Source organism: Lepidochelys olivacea (assembly GCF_965140295.1).
Source record: "Lepidochelys olivacea isolate rLepOli2 genome assembly, chromosome: 2".
In the NCBI taxonomy this organism is placed as follows: Eukaryota; Metazoa; Chordata; order Testudines; family Cheloniidae; genus Lepidochelys; species Lepidochelys olivacea.
The window spans coordinates 40,772,983-40,797,493 of NC_140412.1; the positions used below are offsets into that span (position 1 = coordinate 40,772,983).

The following is a 24,511-nucleotide window of genomic DNA, read 5'->3' on the forward strand; positions in this document are numbered from 1 at the left end:
CCAGGATATAAGAGAGACAAGGTAGGTGAGGCAATACCTTTTACTGGACCAACTTCTGTTGGTGGAAGGGACAAACTTCAAGCTTAACATAGCTCTTCCTCAGGTTTGGAAAAGGTAACTAGAATGTCTACCCTAAATAGAAGGTGGGGCATAAGGGTTCAGACACACAGGATCATTATATTGATTGCTTCAGGAAAAGCAAAAAAAACCCAACTGTGAAATCCTCAAACAAACATTACATCCACCATAATCTCTTCACTGCCGTGAAGATAGCCATACAGTCCGCAAAAATCCAGCCACCAGATAGTGATCAAACCAGCAGACAAAGGGAGTGCTATCATAGTTCTTAATTGTGATGACTCTCTTAATCAGGCCAAGGGACAACTGACAACACCTACTATAAAGACGACCTTGAACCACAATTCACACATGAATTTAAAGATACAATCAAATCCTTTCCCAAACAACTCCAAGAAAAATTCTACAAACTCATTCCCCACAAACTCACCCCAGGGACCTTCTACAGTCTTCCAAAAGTAGACAAACAAGGAAACACAGATAGACCCATCATATTTGGCCACAGCACTCTGTCAGGACTCGTAGAAACCATCCTCAAACCACTCAGACAAAGGGCCCATTTCCTCCAAGACACTACCAACTTGCTCCAGAAACTCTGCAACATTAACAACCTTGCCACCATGGATGTCATCTCCCTGTACACCAACATTCACTATCACGACAGCACTGCTGCCTGTCTCAAATATTTACAGGATAATGAACAATGCTCAGAAATGCACCCCAAACATATCAGACTTCTCTCTTTCATCCTCCCTCACAGCAATTTTACATTTAACAAATACTTTGTCCAAATCATGGGAACACCCATGGGTACCTTGGCATATTAGGGAGCCATCAATCTCTTTGTGGGCCATCTTGAGGAAGAATTTTGTACCACAAAACCAATGGTATACCTTGGACACATCAATGATATTCTCTTCCTCTGGACAGATGACAAACTCCCTCTTAGATTTCCACCACAATTTCAATAATCGTCACCCATATATCCAACTCTCTCCAGAATATTCTTGCACCAGCAGCAACTTTCTGGACACCACAATCAACTTCAACAATAGAACCCTACAAATGACTATATATTAACAAAACAACAACAAAAAAAAACACCAATCACACACACATTGCTCACCAGAGCTACTTCCACAGATTCAGCAACCAAGGAATCTGTTATTTATAGGCAGGCACTTAGATATCACAGAATTTGCTCCCAAAAGAAAGTATGGGGTACATACCAAATCAAACTTCAAACTTTTTTCACCAAGCAAGAACACTCCACTAGAGTAGTAAATCACATCATGGAATGGGCCTCCCAAATACCCCTAAAGAACCTGCTTCAATACAGAAAAAGCAAGACAACCCACCACGGGCCACGCACCCCTAGTTGTTACCCACCATCCCACAATGGAACCCAAACAGGATATAATCAAATAGTTACAACCCATAGTTAATGGAGACTATATCCTGGAAAAAAAAAATCTTTCCTGAAGCCCCTCTTTTGGCCTTCAAACAACCACCAACCTCATCACCAGAAGGAAGCTCTCCACAAATAAGGACACAAACTCAAAGCGGCACCAGATCCTGCCAGAACAACAGATGCAAATCTTTCAGACATATCTCACCTACTACAATGATCAGTATCTCCCTGTAGCAAGCTGATGACGCACTGGCATGGCACCACCTGTCGGTCTTCCTGGGAATTAGCTCTTCTACCCCAGAGTGCCCTCTGTATGCCAGTGTCTCACTTGCCACTGCCCTCCCATACCCCAGTACCCCTTTATCTTGGGTGCTGCCCCCTGGCAGTACACCCTCTCTCTGGGTCTCCCCATCCAGAGGAACCCCCAACCCTCTCTCCCCACCTCACCTCAGTCTCTGGCTACTGCCAGTCACCATCTAATCCCCACTCACTGGAGCAGAGTGCAGTGTACAAGCCATTCATCATTGGCAAAGGGGGGTTTGGACCTGCTGCCTTTGCCTAACCCCTGAGCTGAAGCCTCTGCAACCCCAGTTCCTGATTTGGCCTTTGACAAGGCCTGCAGCCTGTGGAGTTGCCAGATGGGAGCTCCCCTGCTCCTCTTGCCTTTCCCCAGTCCTGCTCAATTGCCTGCACCCTCAACTCCAAGGCAGCTAGGTTCTTTTCCCTCAGAAGCTAGAGGAAGAGTATCTAGGTCCTGGCTCATAGCCCTTTTATCAGGGCCAGCTGAGGTCCAACTAGGGCGTGGCCCAGCTGTGGCTTCTTCCCCAATCAGCCTAGCTTTTAGCCCACAGCTCCTGCCCTCTCCCAGGGCTGGCTGTAACCCTTTCCAGAACAGGGAGCAGGTGACCACCCCACTACACTCCCACAACACACAGATTTCAAGATCTATGGTTCCTACACATTCCTTCTCCCAACATGTGGTGTACCTCATCCAGGGCATCAAATGTCCCAACAACTATGTGGGTGAAACCAGATATGCTTGAAAATGAATTCACACCAAAAAATGATAAAAGACAAAAGCATATTTGGATGAATACTTTACAGAAGGTGATCACTCCAAATCTGACTTCTTAGTCTTCATTCACAAAGGAAACCTGCACAACACCCTCAAAAGATGAGCCTGCGAACTTAAATTCATAACTCTGCTGAATACTAAAAACCATAGACTTAACAGAGACACAGGTTTTATGGCTCATTATAACAGTTTGTAACACACCCGCTAACCCTTAATTGCCCACTCAATTTTAAGTGATCTTCTACAGCAGGTATGTACCTCTCACACTTAAATATCTGTCCCACCTTGTATTTAGCTTAGAGACACTGGTTACCTTCTCCAGACCTGAGGAAGAGCACTGTGATGCTTGAAAGACTGTCCATTTGACCAATGGAAGTTGGTCCAGTAAAAGATATTACCTCATCTACTCTGTCTCTCTCATAAATAATAGTGATATTTTTAGTTACAAATTATAACAGGACTAGAGAACGTTAAGATTTGCATTGTGCAAAGCAACTCATATTAGTCTGTTTCCATTTTTTTCTCTCTTCCTTTATTTCTTTTCAAACCATTTAGCCCTTAATCTATTTAAACAAAGCTAGGTCAAATCACCTATCTGAAGAACAGTTTGCCTAGAGAAGACAGAAAAAACAATGTTGTCTGACACTCTTCAAATACACTTTGTACCTTGTTGTTTTAGTGTCAGTTATTGACAGATCTAGTTGGGGAAATTTCTGGCCATATCACTAACAACAACAATTCAGTCTTATGCAGCACCTTTCACATCAGAACACATTACAAACTGCATTATCATCAGCATGTTGATAGCAGAGAAGGATTGTTGTGTGTATGGGAGAGTAGTGGAGAGTGTACATAAAATTGGTGTCCTTCAAAAGAAGGGTCAAAGTGAAGGACGTAAAATTCCAAACAAAAACAAATACAAAATGACATATTTCAGCAACAATTTTTCCTAAGATGCATTAAGTGAATAACACTTCCTTCCAAAATTGTTTGTAATTCAGACTCCTTTTATCTCATTTTAGATCTAATGGCAAACATTGTGAAATTGAGGTAGTTTATCTACCCATTTTTGGATTGCCCCAGTCTTTTTCTTTCTTTAAATACATGTTCAATGTCTGAGGTAAAATTCCCCCTCTTTATTACATAAATAGTAAATAACATCTACAAATAAATTCAATGTCCCAGAATGAGGAGGATAGAAAAAAGGTATTCATTAGTGTGAGATATAAAAATGTACACTCACACTTCTGAAATCTAGGGCTGTTCATTTCACACTTGTGCAAAAGGCAAACAAACTTAATTCTAACTGGCAGCTGGATGACATTCCAAACAGCCACCACATTAATTCACTCACCTCAATCAGATTGCACTTGCAACCTGCACAGCTTGCTACCAGGAAGCTTGGCAATAAATTCTAAGTCTAAATACCGAACAACGTAGAAAATATGTTGACAATATTATTGCACAGGGTGAGATGCTCTTGTTCAAGAACAGTAGCAAGCAAGGGATTGTCCACCTGCTTTTGTTGTTTCTATTACTGAATTTGTAGAAGACTGGAGCAGTTCATCTAAAATATATTTTCAGGGTGAAAGCTCAATTTTTTTAAACAGGGCTTCAATGGCAAAATTCTCTGTTAGTAAAGTCTAGAGCTCATTGTTTGATTACAACTAAGGCAGCATATGCTAATTATTTACAAACTTCAGATAACCAGGTGATATGATTATACTGGATCGATACTAGACTTAGGGTATGTCTACACTACAAACTTAAGCTGACCTGTGTTAGGTCAATTAATTAATGTTAGGTCAAGTAATTAATGCGGTGGCTGATGTCCACACTGCCCTCCTTCTGTTGGTGGTGCGTATCCTCACCAGGAGCACTTCCACCGACTGAAGAGGGGCAGTATGGGGTGGGGCTGAGAGCCAAGGCTCTCAGTTCTGTGCAGCTCCCCTCCAGGAACCCAGCTGCCCTCTGGGCTCTCAGCTCCACATTGGGAGCAGGGGGAAATAGCCGAGGATTCTCTCCTCCCTGCTGGATCCAGGGGGCAGTGGCCCAGGCTTCTCGTCTCTCTGAGTGGGGAGCTGGGTGCGGGAAGCCTGGACAGCAGCCCGGCTGGGAGCACGGATCCTGGAGCAGTTGGAAGTAGCATGGCTGGGAGCAGGGAGCCCAGGGCAGTGGGCAGCAGCCTGGCTGGGAGCGTGGAGCCAGGACATGGCAGGGCTCTAGCTGGAGCCCACTACTGGCCCAGGCTTTCTTTTCTTTTCCATTGTATGGAGCCATGAAATTGACAAGAATGACAGCCAACTGCCGATGTAAGTAACGCAGTGTCTAGACCCACACTGCATTGCCCTAACTACATTGACATAAGCCCTATTCCTCTCCTGGAGGTGGAATTATTATGTCAGTGTAGCAGGACACTTACATCGGTGGGAGCAAGGCTGTAGCATGTACACTGACATAATTAGTTTGACCTAAGTTTGGAGTGTAGACCAGACCTTATTGTGCATTTGATTATGTTATGGAAGAGAATGCAAATGCAAGCAGCTATATAAGATCTGTTTACTACATTTCTTATAGAAAAAGATGTGTGAAAGCAAAAACTGAAAGCTATTAGTAAATAATGAAAGTCCTCTCTTAGAAAAATTATAGTGGTATAGGTTGTGTTCAGTTTTTTCCATTCACAAGGAACAACCATATTATTTCAATGTTTACATTATTTTTAGTTTAGATTAATGGTAAATAAGAGGAACGTTTACTTTTGTTCTTTGTGAGCACAGTGTGCAGATGTATCTCCTCTGTAACAGATTGCAGCAGATCTGACAACAAAATGTCCACTGTCTCTGAGTGCAGGTTTTCTTATTAAATTAAAAATGCAGTACACAATAAACAAAGACCTCACACTTGCATGGTTTCATACACCACAGATTGTTTTGCTTTGAAATACATTGGTTCAAGAAAACTGCTGCACTCTGAATCTGTGTCGCTAATATAAGAGTTGTAATCTAGATTTCCTTGTTTTCCCTACGCTGTTTTTCTGCTGATGGAGGTTCAGCTGGAAAAACATTCAGAAGCCCAGATGCTTTTCCAAGCTCTTTTGGTCTCCTGAATTTGGAGATCTGGGCTAGAAAACTCAAGAGAACAGGCTGTCTTTAGGTTTTTGGCTTTTTCGGTTTCTGGTTGGGCAGAACACATCGCAAAGATAGCCTTCCTTTCAGTATTTTGCTCTTTTCATTTCGGCTTGAGCCAGAACCAGAAGTGCAGATGTGCTCCAAAATGAATCAAACAACTTTTAGAACGTCAATAATTTTTTCAGTTTCATGTTTTGAGCAAAGTTTCAGATAAATGCATATTTTATGTAAACTGGTTCTATCCATGCCACCTTTTATCAGTTAACTTCTAGTTTGTAAAGACTAGTTTGATGGGGATTCCAATGTTAGAGTTGGTAAAATATTCACTCTACCCGATTAGGTTTCCAGCTTGACTAATCTTTTTAGGGCAATTGCAGATAAAGTTGATAAAGGTACAGAAGCTCACACAGCACAATTTCTCTGGATTTCAACTAAGTCTTAGATAAAATTCTATACAACAAGCTTCTGCTTCAACAAAAACAGTTGATTTTCAAACAATAGGATGATAAGTCACTATTTAAAACATAAAACAAAGAATGTTTGAATGAGAACTTTGTTTCAGTCTTGAAAAACTGTTACTGTTGGGTCAGATACTACACCTTGATTTAGTATGGATTCCTCAGATTTCCTATTGATTTGATCTCACATCCCACAAATGACATATTTTCAGTGCCCCTGTCTGTTTCTATTAATTCACCTCATAGCTACTTTTTGGGTTCTTCTGAGGCCACATCGAGTCTTCCCAATTCTAGATTGTTTATTATATGGCACGCCAGTAGTATTTTGGCTGTAATGACCTTTCTATAATAAATCTCATTCAACTCCAACTTTCCTTAAATTCCTCAACCCAAATTCAAATTGCACTACTTGTAGATCCTTGCCTTAAGAGATATTTTATTGGGGCAGCATACTTGAAATGAACAGGACAAGCATTTTTACAGGACATAAACTTTACAAAAGTCTAACTCTTTTGGAACAGCATATTTCAGGCTAGAAACTCCAAGTTTGTTCTATTCATCTGCCCTCCATGAGCCCTAATGCTTTTCAGTATTTTTGGATGCTCTCATGCTTAATTTTGGAGGCTGGAGCCATTTGCTGTGGATATTTGAACCTCTCAATAGTCAGAACTGTTTTTTGGACTTTCAAGGATATCTACAATGTTAACCTTGCTTTAATGGCTAACTAGCCTAGGGCCTAGTTCTGCAGTCCTTTCCCATTCAAAACTTCTGTTGAAATCAATGGGCCTTAAGTAGATAATATCATTTGAAATGTCTTCTCCTTAAAAGGAGCATACACAAGGGGACACTGTTTAGGGGCAGATTTATTTTTATGGGGATTAGGTGGAAGAAGGGTACCCTAACTTTGCATTTCCAAACATTTCTGTGTTTTAGGGGTTCCAGAGTGTAATCTGAGCTTTAAATTTTCTGGCTTTCTGGAAATTTAAAGTTTGTGTTTCTTGAAAGCTTCCATGTTCTATTAAGTTTTTTGTTTTAAGTTATTTCTAGAGATTTAAAACCTTAACACCAGTATAGTGACCATTTTTTGACCTGGGAACAGTGTTGCCAATGCTTGTGAATCTTAAAATGTTTGGCACTTTCCTCAAAGCCCCAGCTCCTGGACTGAGTGAAACTGGGAACTTCAGATTTAAATTGTTTTAAATTAAGTTTCCTCTTGGTTGCAGAGCAGAGTTTGTAAATGGAAACAAGTTTATGATAAAGGCTCAAAAACCAGAAAGTAACTAGAACCCCTCCCCCATTTTTTCCATAATCTCAGGATTTTGAAGTCAATTCCATGATTATTTTAGACCAAACTCATGATTTTTAAACATTTGGGGTAGAAGTACCATATATTTTAATGCAGCTTTGAAGCCAAAGGCTTCAACACACTTAAAAAACAGCAGCTGACAGAACAAAACAAATAAAAACATTAGCATTATAGTTCAATGTTATCCTTCAAGTGATATAACTGAGGTGCATATTTATTCACACTCAGTGACTTCCATATGAAATCTGTTCAGTGTACAAGTCATAATGATGTTTTTTCTATCAGACTGAAAATTCCAGCTTTTTATGTGAAAACAGTGTTCTTTCTGCCTCACCATTAATAACGATTCTGCAATAGGAGATCAGCTGACAATTTTGTTGATGACGTGCAAAACAGAATAGCAGCCTGCTCACTCTCCCAAAGCTCTATCAGCTCTGTAGTGCTAACAATAGTAAAAACAGGTTTTTGGTCAGCAAAGTAAGGAGCTGTAACTCCAAAATATGCAGGGAGTAGTTCTGTTGAATAAAAATGTGTGTTTTAACATAGTAATTTTGCTGACCATTAGCCTGCCTTAAGCTCTCAACACTCATAAGATTGTACATTCCACCCTTAAACAGCTGGTTCTGTCTGTTCTGAGAGGTTGGTGGGAATCCCAAGACAACAGGACTGGCATCACTGCACACTTTTGAGTTAGCACTACAGTAGTTCTGATTTTCCTCCCACTCCACTCCCAGCATTGTGAGGCTGAAACTTTTCTCTGCTGAAAAGAAAGGGGATACACTTTTTGTGGCGACATCTTTAAAATGTAAGTACAAAGACAAGATATTTGCTATTCAGTATATTTTTAATGGGAATCTTCATCAGATATACTGAGCTGAGTCCTGATACTGATGACAAGTTTACTGGTGTACAATGAGGCAGGGGAAAGGGCATAGGCATAGGTTTTTCTCCCCTTTAAGCAGCCAGGCAAGATACTTACATCATGCCCAGAAGTACAAATGGCAAGAGGCATGCTAGTGTGCAAGCCACATAGCAAAAGCGAATAGCCAACAGTCTTTTGGGCTCCAAACTGGCCTCCAAACCAGCTAGTGTGCATGTTTCTATCAAGCCGCAACAGGATCCACATGTAAACTGCAGCCTGCCCTGAGTCATCCTGCTATGCTCAACAAAATATCTCATGCCATAAGCAAAGTCAGCTACCCACCGAGAACTGCTAGATTGGCCCTTATCTCTACTGCCTCAGACACGGCTAGAATGTAGTTCTGTATTAATTTAAATGTGTTCTTGAACACATCAGCCATCATTTTCTACCATGTACTGCAAAAAGGGCTAGGAATTATGAGTCTTTCCTCAGATCTCCTCTTCATCCCTCTCACAAAAAATTCCTGACAGTTTGAACATGACAAAGCCTCTTTTAGGGTGGGGGGTGAAGTCTTAACATGAGCAGGAATGATTATTGGCATTTTAGCTTTCAGCCAGACTTATTTGCTTAATGAGTGAAATGAAGTCATTTTCAGTGCTATCTTCAAGTATGGAATGTCCCTTAAAATTTGTGTGTTCCCTCCATAAAACTGTTGAAAACTCTAACAGAGTTACATATAAAAGTGAACTGTCTCATTACAGATGGTTTAAAAACTGTGAGAGAATAAAGCATCATTTGGAATGGACTATAAATTCTTGATTAACAGGGGTATGAAGAAAGACAAAATCAATCTTCTGGGACACACCACCCTCTACTCAGGGCAGACTGCAAGATTACAATCCAGCCCATGGCAAGGACTAATTTAACAAAAAAAAGCACAAACAACATAGGCAGTCTGCAACCATATGCTCAGATGTCTGACTCGGTATCTGAATCAAGAATAATGAACTCAACAGCTGGAGAAACACATACACAAATACTACAAACGTGAAGGCAATATCCATGTGACAAGTTGTATTTATCATGGACCTACAACTGCCTAACCTACCCTCTGCCCATTAAGCCATCTCCACCACTGAGACTAACTGAGCAGCTTGAAATAATTAAAAAACCCAAATTGCCATTTAAATGTTTCCTTTCCCCTTCAACTTTAGAACTTTCCCACCAAATGTGGAAACCACACAGGCCGATGACTCAAGAGCAGCAATATTCACTGCTACACTTGATTCAAGATGGGATACCTCACAACCTGTCAACCTTTTCATAATACTGCCTTACAACTCTGGTAGGCCTTGAAATAGCAGGCCTTAAAATCAAGACATTATTAAGCATAGAAAAGCTATTCTGGGGTCATGTTAGAGGTTTCTAAAATTGTATTAGTTATGATTTTCCTCTCCCTAAAGGGCCTGTACAGTTGAACTCACAATACTAAAGTAACTTGATTTTACAGGAACAATATTTTAAATTATAATACTAATATTTTTAGAAAGAAACCACCTCTAAGATTTCTAAAATAGATTTCCTGTAAAATGGTTCATAAAAGGAATGCCGGGTAGTATGGGGTGGTATAAAGGTATTATTGGCATGATCTTGGGATGGCTACCTTACTCACAAGTGGTGAAGCCATGCATAAGTTATTCAAGCACTCCCAAATGAGTGCCAATAAAATCTTTGTGCCTAATGTCATTAGCCACAGAAAGAGCTCCCACGTACACGAATGCAGCTGAGATTTATTGTTATCCCTTTTATTTTGAAGCACGTTTCTTTGGTGGGTTTACTAATAAATCACAGAAATCTGTTGCACAGAGTGTGACTAGCTTTATACAGTTATTTCCTCTCACAAAACTAGATATCCATAGAATTCCATTTGGGCACTTGCCAAATCTATTTGGATAATCAGATGGAGTCTGAGATGACATGGGGTAGGGAACAGTTGCATTTCTGTTATGAATCTACAGTAACTGTGTTCTTTTTGCACTGCAAGCCTAGCTTAAGGACTACTTGGTCTGTGGCATTTATGTTCTCATTTCTGGCAGGATTAGACAGTGTGGCCCAATTCTGTGCTTGCACTACAGCGCGGCCATATAAATTATATAAATGGCCTTCGGAGGCTCACTCTTCAGGGTATAGTCACTAGTCAGTAGTATAGCCAGCATAGTGTTTCTTATGCCACCCTGTCAGTGGTTGCATTCACTGCTGTACCACCTCCTGGTATTAGGTCAGGACATTGCAGGGGACTTCATCCCCCATATTGGTCACCTTTTTGGCCCTTTCTGGGTCTTCCACAATAGCCCAGTTCTCTGGCCAGATCAACTCCTAAATTCAGTCACTTTCCAGGGTAATGCAAATCCAACTGCAAATCCATATCAAGAGGACGAGATGGGTGGTGGTGGTTGGGGATTCCCTCCTAAGGGGGATGGAGTCATCCATCTGCCAACCAGACCAAGAGACTCAAGAAGTGTGCTGCTTGCCTGGAGCTAGAATTCAGGATGCGATGAGTGTCTGCCGAGACTGATCAAGCCTCCAGACTGCTACCCCTTCCTACTTCTCCACGTGGGCACCAATAATACTGCCAAGGATGAACTTGAGCGGGTCATTGCAGACTATGTGGCTCTGGGAAGAAGGATAAAAGAGTTTGAGGTGCAAGTCATGTTTTTGTCCATCCTCCCTGTTGGAGGAAAAGGCCCAAATAGGGACCATCAAATTGTGGAAGTAAATGTGTGGTTGCGCAGGTGGTGTTGGAGAGAAGGCTTTGGATTCTTCGACCAAGGGATGTTGTTCCAGGAAGAAGGATTGCTAGGAAGAGATGGGATCCACCTAATGAAGAGAGGGAAGAGCATCTTCGCAGGCACACTTGCTAACCTAGTGAGGAGGGCTTTAAACTAGGTTTGCTGGGGGATGGAGACCTAAGCCCTGAGGTAAGTGGGGAAATGGGATACTGGGAGGAAACACAAGGAGGAGGGTGCAACAGGGAGGCCTCCTGATTCATACTGAGAAAGTAGGGCAATCGGCTAGTTATCTTAGGTGCCTATATATGAACACAAGATGCCTGGGAAACAAGCAGGAAGAATTGGAAGTCCTGGCACAGTCAAGAAACTATGATGTGATTGGAATAACAGAAACTTAATGAAGTAACTCACATGACTGGAGCAGTCATGGATGGGTATAAACTGCTCAGGAAGGACAGGCTGGGGAGAAAAGGTGGAGGAGTTGCACTCTATGTTAGAGAGGATTATGATTGCTCAGAGTTCCAGTATGAAACTGGAGAAAAGCCTGTTGAAAGTCTTTGGATTAAGTTTAGAGGCAAGAGCAACAAGGGTGATGTCGTGGTGGGCGTCTGCTATAGACCACCAGACCAGAAGGGCAATGCATCCCATGCCTTCTGGTCGATGGGGTCTCCTTCTGATCCCTTCCCTCAGATACTCTTCCAAATCATTCTCCATTGTAGTGCCTGTGCAAAGAACCTGAAAGCAGTTACTTACCTCTATCTGCATTGGGGGTACATGGGTTCTCCTCTTTCTTCTTCTGGAGATCTTGTTACAGGGCCACATTCTACAGTTCTTACTCAGGCAAAACGCCCTTTGCTGTCAATTGACAATGGGAACTTTGGGTAAGAACTACAAGATTTGGCCTATTTTGGAGGAAAATAGGCTGTCTTTCAGTTTTCAGCAACAGACTCCTTCCAAGCAGTGAGCCAAATTCTGCTCTTGTTTTCACCACTGTTAGTCCAGAGATAGTATCATTGGGTTCCCTCTGGATTATAGTATTGTAACAGAGAAAAATGTAATCCTATGACTCAGTTTTTGAGGGACTTGTTTTGTTACTGTTTTAGCAAAGATGTTTGGGAGTTCATGCAAGCTCATCAACTGGTAGGCTTTTCCTGTAAAAGGAGTTTAGCACTGGAAAGGAATCAGAAACCACTTAGGAGGTTTTACTATGGACCACAAATATTATGGAGGCACAAGTTTTGCCAAGTGTTTAAATTGGGACCAGCTTCTTCAAAACCTTGATCATGTGAGTAGTTTCATGTACTTCAACTGGACTCACATTAGTAAGGACTGTTCATGTGACTGGGGCTTTGCAGGATCTGGCCTTTCTTGGCAAGGCTTTTCATGGCTCTACTGTATGTAGTTTAACCTGCAGGTTTTTTTAAAAGGGATCCCATCAGTAAAGTGGAAACAGATTTTTTTAACTAAGTACTTTCAGTTAAATCTAAAAATGCTGCCTTTGTCGAAGGTTAAACTGTTCCCTTCCTTGCTCTTATACGCATTTTAAACAATCTACATTAAAAGCTATAAATATAAAATACAAGGGTACAATGAGGGTACAATCTAAGCAAAAGAAAACTTAAACAAAAGGGAGGGTTTCTGTCCTTATTCAAATGCATAAAAGGTCAGCCAGCTGCTTGTGTTTAACTAATAAAAAAGTATTGTTTCACACTAAAAGAACAATTTACTCTGTGGATTAAAAACATTAAAAAGGCTCTTACCACAGTGAGCACTCACATACACAGGCAAAGACAAGGGGAATACTCAAATTATTAAAAGCTCATCAGTGCACATAAAGCTCCAGAATTGGGCCTATTCTAACCCTAACTAGGGTTTCCAGGCATCTGGTTTTTGACTGGAACGCCTGGTCAAAAAGGGACCATGGCGGCTCTGGTCAGCACAGCTGATCGGGCCACTAAAAATCCGGTTGGCCGCAGTGGCCAGCTCTGCGCGGCTCCCGAAAGCAGCTGGCATGTCCCTCCAGTTCCTAGGCATAGGGGCTGCTGGTGGTGCTCCGTGTGCTGCCCCTGCCCACAATGCAGATGCCACCCCAAACATCAGCTCCGCAGCTCCCATTGGCTGGAAACCAACAGCGTGCAGAGTCCCCAGGCCGTGCCTCTGCCTAGAAGCCAGAGAGCCATGCCGACTGCTTCCGGGACCCATCTGAGGTAAGCACCAACCAGAGCCTGCACCCCCAGCCCTGCCCCAGCCCTGAGCCCCCTTCCACATCCAAACACCCTCCCAGAGTTCACACCCCCTTCCATCCCCTAACCCCCTGCCATGAACATGTTGTTCATTTTAAGAACTCTTTCACTGCAGATTTGCAAAGAAGGTACCAATGTGAGATTTCTAAAGATATCCACAGCACTGTACCCAAGGTTTAAGAATCTGAAGTGCCTTCCAAAATCTGAGAGAGATGAGGTGTGCAGCATGCTTGCAGAAGTTTTAAAAGAACAACACTCTGATGCGGAAACTACAGAACCTGAACCACCAAAAAAGGAAACCTTCTCTAGTGGCATCTTACTCAGATGAGAAAAATGAACATGCATCGGTCCACACTTCTTTGGATCATTATTGAGCAAAAGCCATCATCAGCATGGACACATGTCCTCTGGAATGGTGGCTGAAGCACGAAGGGACAGTATGAAGTATGAATCTTTAGCATATCTGTAACGTAAATGTCTTGTGACGTTAGCTACAACAGTGTCATGCCAATGCCTATTCTCACTTTCAGGTGATGATGTAAACGAGCAGGCAGCATTATATTCTGCAAATGTAAACAAACTTGTGGGTCTGAGCAATTGGCTGAACAAAAATGTAAGACTGAGTGGACTTGTAGGTGCTAAAGTTTTACATTGTTTCATTTTTGAAAGTAGACTTTTTTGTGCATAATTCTACAGTTGTAAATTTCATGTAAATTTCAAATTTCATGATAAAGAAATTGCACTACATTACTTGTATTAGGTGAATTGAAAAAGACTATTTCTTTTCTTTTTTACAGTGCAAATATTTGTCATAAAAATAAATATAAAGCAAGCACTGTACAATTTGTATTCTGTGTTGTAATTAGGGCTGTCAAGCAATAAAAAAATTAATCATGATTAATCGCACTGTTAACCAATAATAGAATGCCATTTACTTAAATATTTTTGGATGTTTTCTATATTTTCAAATATATTGATTTCAATTACAACACAAAAAGAAAAGGAGTACTTGTGGCACCTTAGAGACTAACAAATTTATTTGAGTATAAACTTTTGTGAGCTACAGCTCACTTCATCGGATGCATTCAGTGGATGCATTCATTTTCCACTGAATGCATCCAATGAAGTGAGCTGTAGCTCGCAAAAGCTTATGCTCAAATAAATTTGTTAGTCTCTAAGGTGCCACAAGTACTCCTTTTCTTTTTGTGAATACAGACTAACATGGCTGCTACTCTGAAACCAATTACAACACAGAATACAAAGTGTACAATGATCACTTTATATTTACAAGTATTTGCACTGTAAAAAAACCAAAAGAAATAATATTTTTCAATTCACCTAATACAAGTACTGTAGTGCAGTCTCTTTGTCATGAAAGTTGAACTTACAAATGTAAAATTATGTACAAAAAAAACTGCATTCAAAAATAAAACAATGTAACATTTTAGAGTTTGCAAGTCCACTCAGTCCTACTTCTTGTTCAGCCAATCGCTCAGACAAACAAGTGTGTTTACATATGCAGGAGATAATGCTGCCCGCTTCTTGTTTACAATGTCACCTGAAAGTGAAAACAGGCATTCTCATGCACTGTTGTAGTCGGCATCGCAAGATATTTATGTGCCAGATGTGCTAAAGGTTCATATATCCCTTCATGCTTCAACAACCATTACAGGGGACATGCGTCCATGCTGATGATGGGTTTTGCTCAATAACAATACAGCGCAATGCGGACCGATGCATGTTTGTTTTCATTATCTGAGTCAAATACCACCAGCAGAAGGTTGATTTTCTTCTTTGATGGTTCAGGTTCTATACTTTGAGGATGATACCAAGTTGGGGGTTGTAAGTGCTTTGGAGGAAAGGATTAAAATTCAAAATGATCTGGACAAACTGGAGAAATGGCCTGAAGTAAATAGGATGAAATTCAATAAGGACAAATGCAAAGTACTCCACTTAGAAAGGAACAATCAGTTGCACACATACAAAATGGGAAATGCCTGCCTAGGTAGGAGTACTGCAGAAAGGGATCTCGGGGTCATAGTGTATCACAAACTAAATATGAGTCAACAGTGTAACACTTTAAAAAAAAAGCAAACATAATTCTGGGATGTATTAGCAGGAGTATTGTAAGCAAGACACGAGAAGTAATTTTTCCGCTCTACTCCATGCTGATTAGGTCTCAACTGGAGGACTGTGTCCAGTTTTGGGCGCCACATTTCAGGAAAGATGTGGACAAACTGGAGAGAGTCCAGAGAAGAGCAACAAAAATTATTAAAGGTCTAGAAAACATGACCATGAGGTAAGATTGAAAACATTGGGTTTGTTTAGTCTGGAGAAAAGAAGACTGAGAGGGGGCATGATAATAGGTTTCAAGTACATAAAAGGTTGTTACAAAGAGGAGGGAGAAAAATTGTTGTTCTTAACCTCTGAGGATAGGACAAGAAGCAATGGGCTTAAATTGCAGCAAGGGCAGTTTAGGCTGGACACTAGGAAAAACTTCCTAACTGTCAGAGTGGTTAAACACTGGAATAAATTGCCTAGGGAGGTTGTGGAATCTCCATCATTGCAAATTTTTAAGAGCAGGTTGGACAAACACCTGTCAGGAATGGTCTAGATAATACTTAGTCCTGCCTTGAGTGCAGGTGACTAGACTAGATGACCTCTCAAGTTCCCTTCCAGATCTATGATTCTAGTTTCCTCATCAGAGTGTTGCTCTTTTAAGACTTCTGAAAGCATGCTCCACACCTCATTCCTCTCAGATTTTGGAAGGCACTTCAGATTCTTAAACCTTAGGTCCAGTGCTGTGGATATCTTTAGATATCTCACATTGGTACCTTCTTTGTGTTTTGAGAACTCTGCAGTGACTGTATTCTTAAAATGAACAACATGTTCTGGTTCATCATCTGAGACTGCTATAACATGAAATATATGGCAGAATGTGGGTAAAACAGAGCAGGGGACATACAATTCTCCCCCAAGGAGGTCAGTCACAAATTTAATTAACACATTATTTTTTTAATGAGCATCATCAGCATGGAAGCATGTCCTCTGGAATGGTGGCCAAAGCATGAAGGGGCATACAAATGTTTAGCATATATGGCATGTAAATATCTTGCAATGCCAGCTACAACAGTGCCATGCGAATGCCTGTTTTCACTTTCAGGTGACATTGTAAATAAGAAACGGGCAGCATTATCTCCTGTAAATGTAAACAAATTTGTTTGTCTTGGAGATTGGCTGAACAAGAAGCAGGACTGAGTGGACTTGTAGGCTCTAAAGTTTTACATTGTTTTGTTTTTGAGTGCAGTTATGTAACAAAAAAATCTACATTTGTAAGTTGCACTTTCATGATAAAGTGATTGCACTACAGTACTTTATGAGGTGAATTAAGAAATACTATTTCTATTGTTTATCATTTTTACAGTTTAAATATTTGTGATCAAAATATTAATATAAAGTGAGCACTGTACACTTTGTATTCTGTGTTGTAAATGAAATCAATATATTTGAAAATGTAGAAAAACATCCAAAAATACGTAATAAATTTCAGTTGGTATTCTATTGCTTAACAGTGCGATTAATCGCGATTAACTTTTTTGAATTAATCGCGTGAGTTAACTGCGATTAATCGACAGCCCTACTTAACATATTGGAAGACTAAATATGCCCAGTTTTTTTAACCTTTCCTCAGAGGTCAGGATTTCTAAACATTTTATTATTTTTGTTGCTCTCCTCGACTCTCTCTCAATTGCCCCTCTTAGAATGGGGAGCCCAGAACTGGACATAGTTCTCCAACTACGGCCTCATCAGTGCTGAGTACAGTTGAACAATGACCCTTATGACTGCCAGCAGTGAAAGCTGAAAGGAAGCCACTAGCATGAAGACTGAAGTGCTTAACACCAAAACAAAAACCAAACTTGGTTTTTGGAACATACGGACAATGTACGAAACAGGGAAGCTAGCTCACGTCACAACAGAGATGAGACGCTACAGCTTGTACATCCTGGGTGTCAGCGAGAGCAGATGGACAGGATCAAGAAGATTAACAACAGCCTCGGGAGAAACCTTGCTGTTTTCTGGACAGGATGATGGATAACACCATGAAGGTGTTGCCATCCTTCTGAAGAACAGAGTGGAGCATTCCCTGCTTGAATGGAAATCCATAAGCAGCAGATTTATGAGAGCCAGATTGAAAGGGAAACATAATAATATCACCCTGATTCAGTGCTATGCTCCAACAAATGACATTGATGAAGAAGTAAAGGACAAATTCTACCTTGCACTACAGGCGGAGTTAGAGAGAGTACCAGACCACGACCTAACTCTCGTTGTGGGAGGCCTGAATTCCAAGATTGGTAAGGACAATACAAACAACAACAGAGCAATGGGAAGACATGGGTGTGACACCTTGAATGAAAACGGAGAAAGGCTTGTTGATTTCTGTAATATGAATGGCCTAGTCATTGGTGGAACCCTATTTGAACTTCATGAAATTCACAAGCTGACAAGGTGTTCTCCAAATGGCAGAGATAAGAACCAGACTGACCATATCATGATCAATGGCAAATGGCGATGCTCACTGACAGATGTGAAAGTGAGAAGGGGTGCAGATGTTGGCAGTGACCACCACCTTGTGACAGTCTCCACCAAGCTAAAACTGAGAAGTGTGGGGCCACCAAACAAGGGACATAGATGTTATGATATTGACAAGCTAAAGTCCCTTGAAATACAGAAAGCCTTCGTTCTGTAGTTAAAAAACAGGTTTCAGGCGCTTGCAGACCTAGATGAAGAGGAGGGGAATGCACATGAGGAGTTTAACAAGAAGTGTGACAAAGTAACAGCAATTTATAAACAGAGCAGTGAAGCCTATCTAGGCTACAGGCAGAAGAGAAGGAAGGAGTGGATTACACCCAGCACATGGAACGCCATAGAAACCAGACGAGCCCTGAAGAAAAAAGTTTTAGACACAAAATCCCAGAACCTAAAGGACAAATACCACGAGCAGTATAGCAAGGCACACCGGGAGGTCAAACGCCTTGTGAGAGCAGACAAAAGGCATTATATTGATAATCTGGCAATACAAGCAGAGGATGCAGCTGCTCGTGGTGAACAAGGAACTGTCTACAAAATGACATGGCTTATCAGCGGTAAACGGCAGACACCAACAAACACTCTCATCAGGAAAAAACTAGGACACCTACTAACAACCGAAAAAGAACAAGAAATGCGCTGAACAGAGCATTTCAAAGAATTGCTGAACAGGAAGCCACCTAAAGAGGAAACAAACATCCAGGAGACAGAAGAAGATCTTGATTTCAACACAGACACCCCAACTAAGGAAGAAATCATTCAAGCCATCAAATCCTTAAAAAATGGGAAAGCTCCTGACAAGGATAACTTGAATGCAGAATTGTTCAAGGTAAATCCTAAATTAGCAGCATCTGTTCTGGCCCCTCTATTTACAACAGTCTGGGAAAGGGAAAAAGTGCCAGATGAGTGGACCAATGGGGTTATAGTGAAGACACCAACTAAAGGAACTCTCAGTGATTGCAATAACTTACGTGGTATCACACTTTTATCTGTGCCAAACAAAGTATTGTGTAAGATCATAGTCCAGCATATATCAGAGGCAGTTGATAGAGTTCTCAGAAAAGAGCAAGCTGGTTTTCGGAAAGGGCGTGGATGCACAGACCAGATCTTCACTCTACAAAACATAATAGAACAGTGCTTAGAATGGCAACGGCAATTCTACATAAATTTCATAGACTTTGAGAAGGCTTTTGATAGCATTCACAGGACCAGTCTATGGCACATTCTACGGGCATATGGAATTCCTTTCCATATAATTAACATCATCAAAAGCTTCTATTTCAACTTTACATGCAGTGTTGATCACAGTGAGCTCAGTTTTGAAGTCAAAACAGGAGTACGTCAAGGATGTGTCATGTCTGCAGTCCTCTTCAACATTGTGATTGACTGCGTAATGCGGCATACAACAGAAGACATGCCAAGAGGCATTAAATGGACACTCTTCTCATCCCTTGAAGACCTCGACTTCGCAGATGTCACTCTCCTATCACATACCCAGCACTATATACAAGAAAAAACAACTCAACTAAACACATTCAGCCAGCAAATTGGGCTGAAAATCAACCACAATAAGACCTTTATTATTTAGATCTTTAGATCTTTATTATTATTTAGACCTTTAGATCATGACCTTTAATATTGCCTCACCATCATCAGTATGGATAGAGGATTATGTTCTCACCAATGTAGAAACATTCACATACTTGGGCAGCACCATCAGCCAGGACAGTGGAACAAGCCAGGACATCCGGAACAAAATCAATAAAGCCAGGAACACCTTTAGGAGCTTAAATATAGTCTGGAAATCATCAAAATACAACACCAAAACCAAACTCAAGATGTATCAGAGCTGTGTACTTTCAACACTACTTTATAGTGCAGAATGCTGGGGAATGACAAAGTATGACATGTCCAGACTGTCTTCATTCCATACAACCTGCCTCAGAAAAATCCTCCATATCTTTTGGCCCAGAACAATCTCAAACCAAGATCTATTGACACAGTGCAGCCAAGAGGATCTGAGCACCATCATTGCCAGGAGGCGTTGAGATGGATTGGCCATGTGCTTCGGATGGAAACTGATTCTATCTCCAAAGTAGAAATAAGATGGACACCTGAAGGCAAGCAAAAATCAGGCCGCCCGAAAACAACATGGCGAAGAGCTGTGGAAGCTGAGCTGAAAAACCTGGGGCACAGCTGGGGAACCATTGAAAGACTTGCCAGAAACAGACAAGACTGGAGGAGTTTCATCACTTCCCTAAAAGCCAGAGGCATAATAGGAACATGATGATGATGGTGATCCTTATTCTGCTGCTCTCACTCCTTCCTTTCCTTAGAATCATGAGTTCTGTCATTTCATGATATTTCATCCGAATTGCCTTCAACCTTCAGATGTATGACCAATTCCTCCCTGTTGGTCAGAATCAAATCTAAAATGACTGTTCCCCGGTTACTTCCTCCAGCTTCTGAAACAAAGTTGTCCCCGATATACTCTAAGAACTTATGGTAAAACTCAAAATGTCCAATATTACGTTTCCAACTGATGTCTGTGTAGTTAAGTCCCCTATTACTAGCTGGTCTGTGTGTTTTGGACACATGAGACAGTGAGATGAATTCTTATTCCCTCCTACTCCTCTGTGCAGCTGCATTAGTGTTAGAAACAATTTAGTCCTATGTAAATAGGTTTTAATCCCCAAATGCACATAATTGATTGTCTTAATACAAACAAATGCTTTTGTATAAACTAATAAATGTGGCTCCTCTGATCACATACAGGTGCTGGAGAGAATCATATTTGTTTTATTACTTTTACAGGAGACTTATTGCTTAAAAATAAAATTCTTCTTTTTTACTTGTACTGCTTTTGTAATTATCACAGCTCCAACACAATATATGAAACTTTGCAGACTTCTTGTTAGTACCGGCAATCTAAAATAGGCAGATTAATGCCTAGCAAAATTAAAATCCATCCTACTAGGTGTAGAAGTTGTATCAAAAGGCAGGAAAAAATACACCTCAGGAAAAAATAGCCAACAAAATCCAAATTGAGATTGGATTATTTTATGTGAAAAATTGCTAACCTATTCTACAAGTGAAACAAACATTACAATCATTTAACTTTTTTCTGATGTAGTTTGAATAGCTACCAAGGAATATGGTTATTAATTAAATTATTCCTTTATGTGGGAGGTAGCACGGCTGTTCCCAGGAGAAAAAAATCTATCATTATTTTCTTCATCATCGGGAATTCAATTTATTTTTAGCAGAAACAATGTTTATAATTGCACCTCTCACCCAGAAGAATGCCATAGGGCTTCACAAACTCTTAAAGAGCAGGAAGTAAGTTGACTACGTCAGAAATGCAGGCATCTTTAAGCAGGGTCAGCCTTAGAATTTTGGATAGGGGTAGTTCATTGGTGGTTCATTGCTCCACATCCACATATACAAAGTAAAAGCAGAGACTCCATGGTCCTGGATTTCATGGGTCCCAAACCCAGCTCTGAGTAGCTGTATGATGGAATAGGAGAAACCTGAAATTCTTTAGGAAAAACCTTTCAACACAAATTAGTGACTTGTTTACATCAGAAGGCTCTCTGCAATGAAAAAGACTGGAAACTTTTGTTTTAAGTGAGCAGTTGTTAAAATTGATATTTAAAGGGTCCCATTCAGGGGGAACACAGTGGCAGACTTTTGTGTTCCAAACACAAACAATACCTCTAAGGTGAAGTGCTTCAGCAGGATAACAGCATGTGCAGTGGTAATGGAACAATTTGTATATTGGGGGTACTGAGAGCCATTGAACCAAACTGTAAACCCTTTATATGACGGAAATCACTTCAAGCTAGGGGGTGCTGCCGCACCCTTAGCACCCTAGTTCCAGCACCTATGAGCACGTTCACAATGACTGCCTCACTGGAAATACATAAAGAGAAGATTAGATAGGCAGAAAGTGAAGAGTTGAAACAGTAGACAACGGACAGAATTTAGGTAGGCAGAATGTATTAATACAAAATGAGATTTGGCTGGGACACCAGGGCTAAACAATCCTGCTCTTGCAAAAAGGGCTATGGAATCTTTAATTACCGTCTGAAGTTTAAAATTAGAGTTGGGCAACATTTTTTTGTTCACAAAACTCTATTTTTCAAAAATGTATATTTTCACAAAGACATCTTGTCTTTCTCAAAAAATTCCACTGTTTGAAACAGAAATGAAGACAATTTTGAATTTTTTGCAATCTGGCATCCACCCTGATAATGAGGTCAAAATCTGTTTTGGGTTTCTTCCAAAAACTTGCACTACTTGGAGCACAGTTCTCCCTTCTGCTCAGCATATGCACAACGTGCCTTAGGTGGCATGTGACCAGGATTCATCACTGAATTTGGTCCACTGGTTGGATCATTAGCTTCTCTGGCTCAGACTGGGTACTGACGGGGAGTGTGATGTGAACACTGATCCATGCCCCCACAATTCCCCCTTAAGCTATGCTGCTGGAGTACTGCTTCAGGATTAACTCCGTGGAAAAAGTTCAACTCTTGAATTACCAACGCTGCTTCCTGTAACACCTGCGTTTTCCTTGGAGGTCGCCCATGCAAATACTGAGTAGAACCCACTATATCTGTCTAAACTGATAAAATCAACCCTACGGTGATATTGCTGAATCAACAATACTTCCTGTTCATCAAAGATAATTCCTAAGAACATAACATCTCTCCTTCTCATCATGTCACCAGGAAAAATCAGTCATTACAGTTTACAGCAATATTACATTGAATAATAATTTTATTCAAGATAGTTGACTGGAGAAATTATTTTTGCTTACATTATTTGGACTTAACTACTTAGAAAGAAAAAACAGATTTCACTGTTGATGTTCCACACACCTGTTGATGAATCACCACTGGTTTATGCAGCTTTAAATTATTACCTTAAAAAAGGCTGCAGCTGATTGTAATTACTCTGAAAACTATCATAACTGGTGAGAACAAAAAGTAAACAAAAAAGACTTGAATACATCTAAATTGTTCTTCGGTAAGAAAACACAAAGTATAGGCTAATAAATGAGCAACCCTCAAGTAAACCGTACATCACTATCACATCTATGTAACTGCACCTAATCTCCCCTTGATCTTTGTACAGAACTCTCATTGCCTAAATAGCAAGGGCAGTAAAAGTCTCTAAGGAGGTATATACTGTTTCATACAAGAGTTTAAGACAAACACAGACAGAAGAAAAATGCTGATTTAGTAATAGAATATTTTCACAGCAAAGAAAGTCACAAATTGGCAGCAGTAAAGGCTTCATTTTGGTTTTTTGACAAATGCAAATAAATGCTGCATGGAACAGGTAGTCAAGTGCCAGCAATATCTTTCTTCTGAAAAATGTTATCTTCACTGAGATCTTCTTCAGTAGAATATCACCAGTCAATCATCAAGCCGTGCTGTTCCAACCAAATACTTTTACCATGACACAACACTATGTGAATTATACTAGACTATAGTAGAGGCCTGATCCTGTAAACAGAGCAGAGATTTTTCTACCATAAAGAGACCCCATTGGTTCTGTTTCAAGTAGGAAATGTTTGAAAATGTGAGTTCAAACATAGGCTATTCTTCCTAAATAGACAGGGCCATAGGTGTGCTCAATTGAGTTTTCAGGATTGGGCACTTCATTATTAAGACAGCAGGCTCATAGTCACATTATCCCAGAGCATGTTATTAATTTATCACCAAGTCAGCATCTCACGACCTGCTACTCAGAGATTAGCAGCTTTCTTTCAGTTTAGTAAATTAATTTAAATGGGGTTAGTGCACACTAGTAGTGAACTTTAAGGTGTTTCCAATAAGAAATGCAAAGTTTACTCACCCTATCAGAACGTTGGCCACACCACACGTTTAGCAACTCATTCATGCCAGCCAAATTCATCTAAGCTGCCTAGTCCATGCTGTTTGTTTTTCTTTTGTCAAATCTTGGGGGGTTTTGCTTCACTTTTCAAATATATTTCTGATTTTCATGATAAAAAAACACAAAATTCCAACAAAATCTGTAGAATCGCTCTATATGCCTGTTCTGCTTTAAGGCTTGATAAGATTTTTCAGTGAGTATGTGGGTGGCATATGATATCGCCACAAAACATTTGCATGCATATTATATGGAATACACATGATTAAAAAACAACAGGATTGATTTACTAAGCAGACAAGTACCAGCCTGTGGATGAAGTTTAAAGATGGTGCAGATTTACAAGCAGAGTTCAACATGAAAAGCAACCTTTTTTAAAAAAAAATGGTCTTGCCTCCATCTCTGCAATCTCTTCCGCCAACTCCTACTCCCCCCTCCCTCTGTGTATGGTGCTCCCAAACTGACCTCTCTTCTAAACATCCTCCTCCTGTATCCTCCTCTCATCCTTGACTTTGTGTTTTTCCCCCTCGCTGATCCATAGTCTCTCCTAGCTATCCTGAATTTACTTATTAATTTGAGTGGAGTTACTCCTGATTTACATCAGTGTAATTGTAAAACTGGTGTAAGTGAAGTCAAAATCTGGCTGCCTGTTACTACCACATAAATAGGGTCC

At 40.5% G+C, this 24,511-nt stretch overlaps 1 long non-coding RNA gene across 1 annotated transcript in view; it reads right to left on the reverse strand.

Annotated features, from left to right (window-relative positions):
* LOC311516582 overlaps positions 1–23,931 on the reverse strand; it is a 42,587-nt gene extending 18,656 nt beyond the window's left edge. Inside the window, exons 1-2 of the long non-coding RNA XR_014710451.1 lie at positions 23,803–23,931; positions 18,912–19,054 (exon numbers count right to left, since the gene is read on the reverse strand). This is a non-coding gene — a long non-coding RNA (uncharacterized lncRNA). The remainder of the gene's footprint in view (positions 1–18,911; positions 19,055–23,802) is intronic.
* Positions 23,932–24,511: the final 580 nt, after the last annotated feature.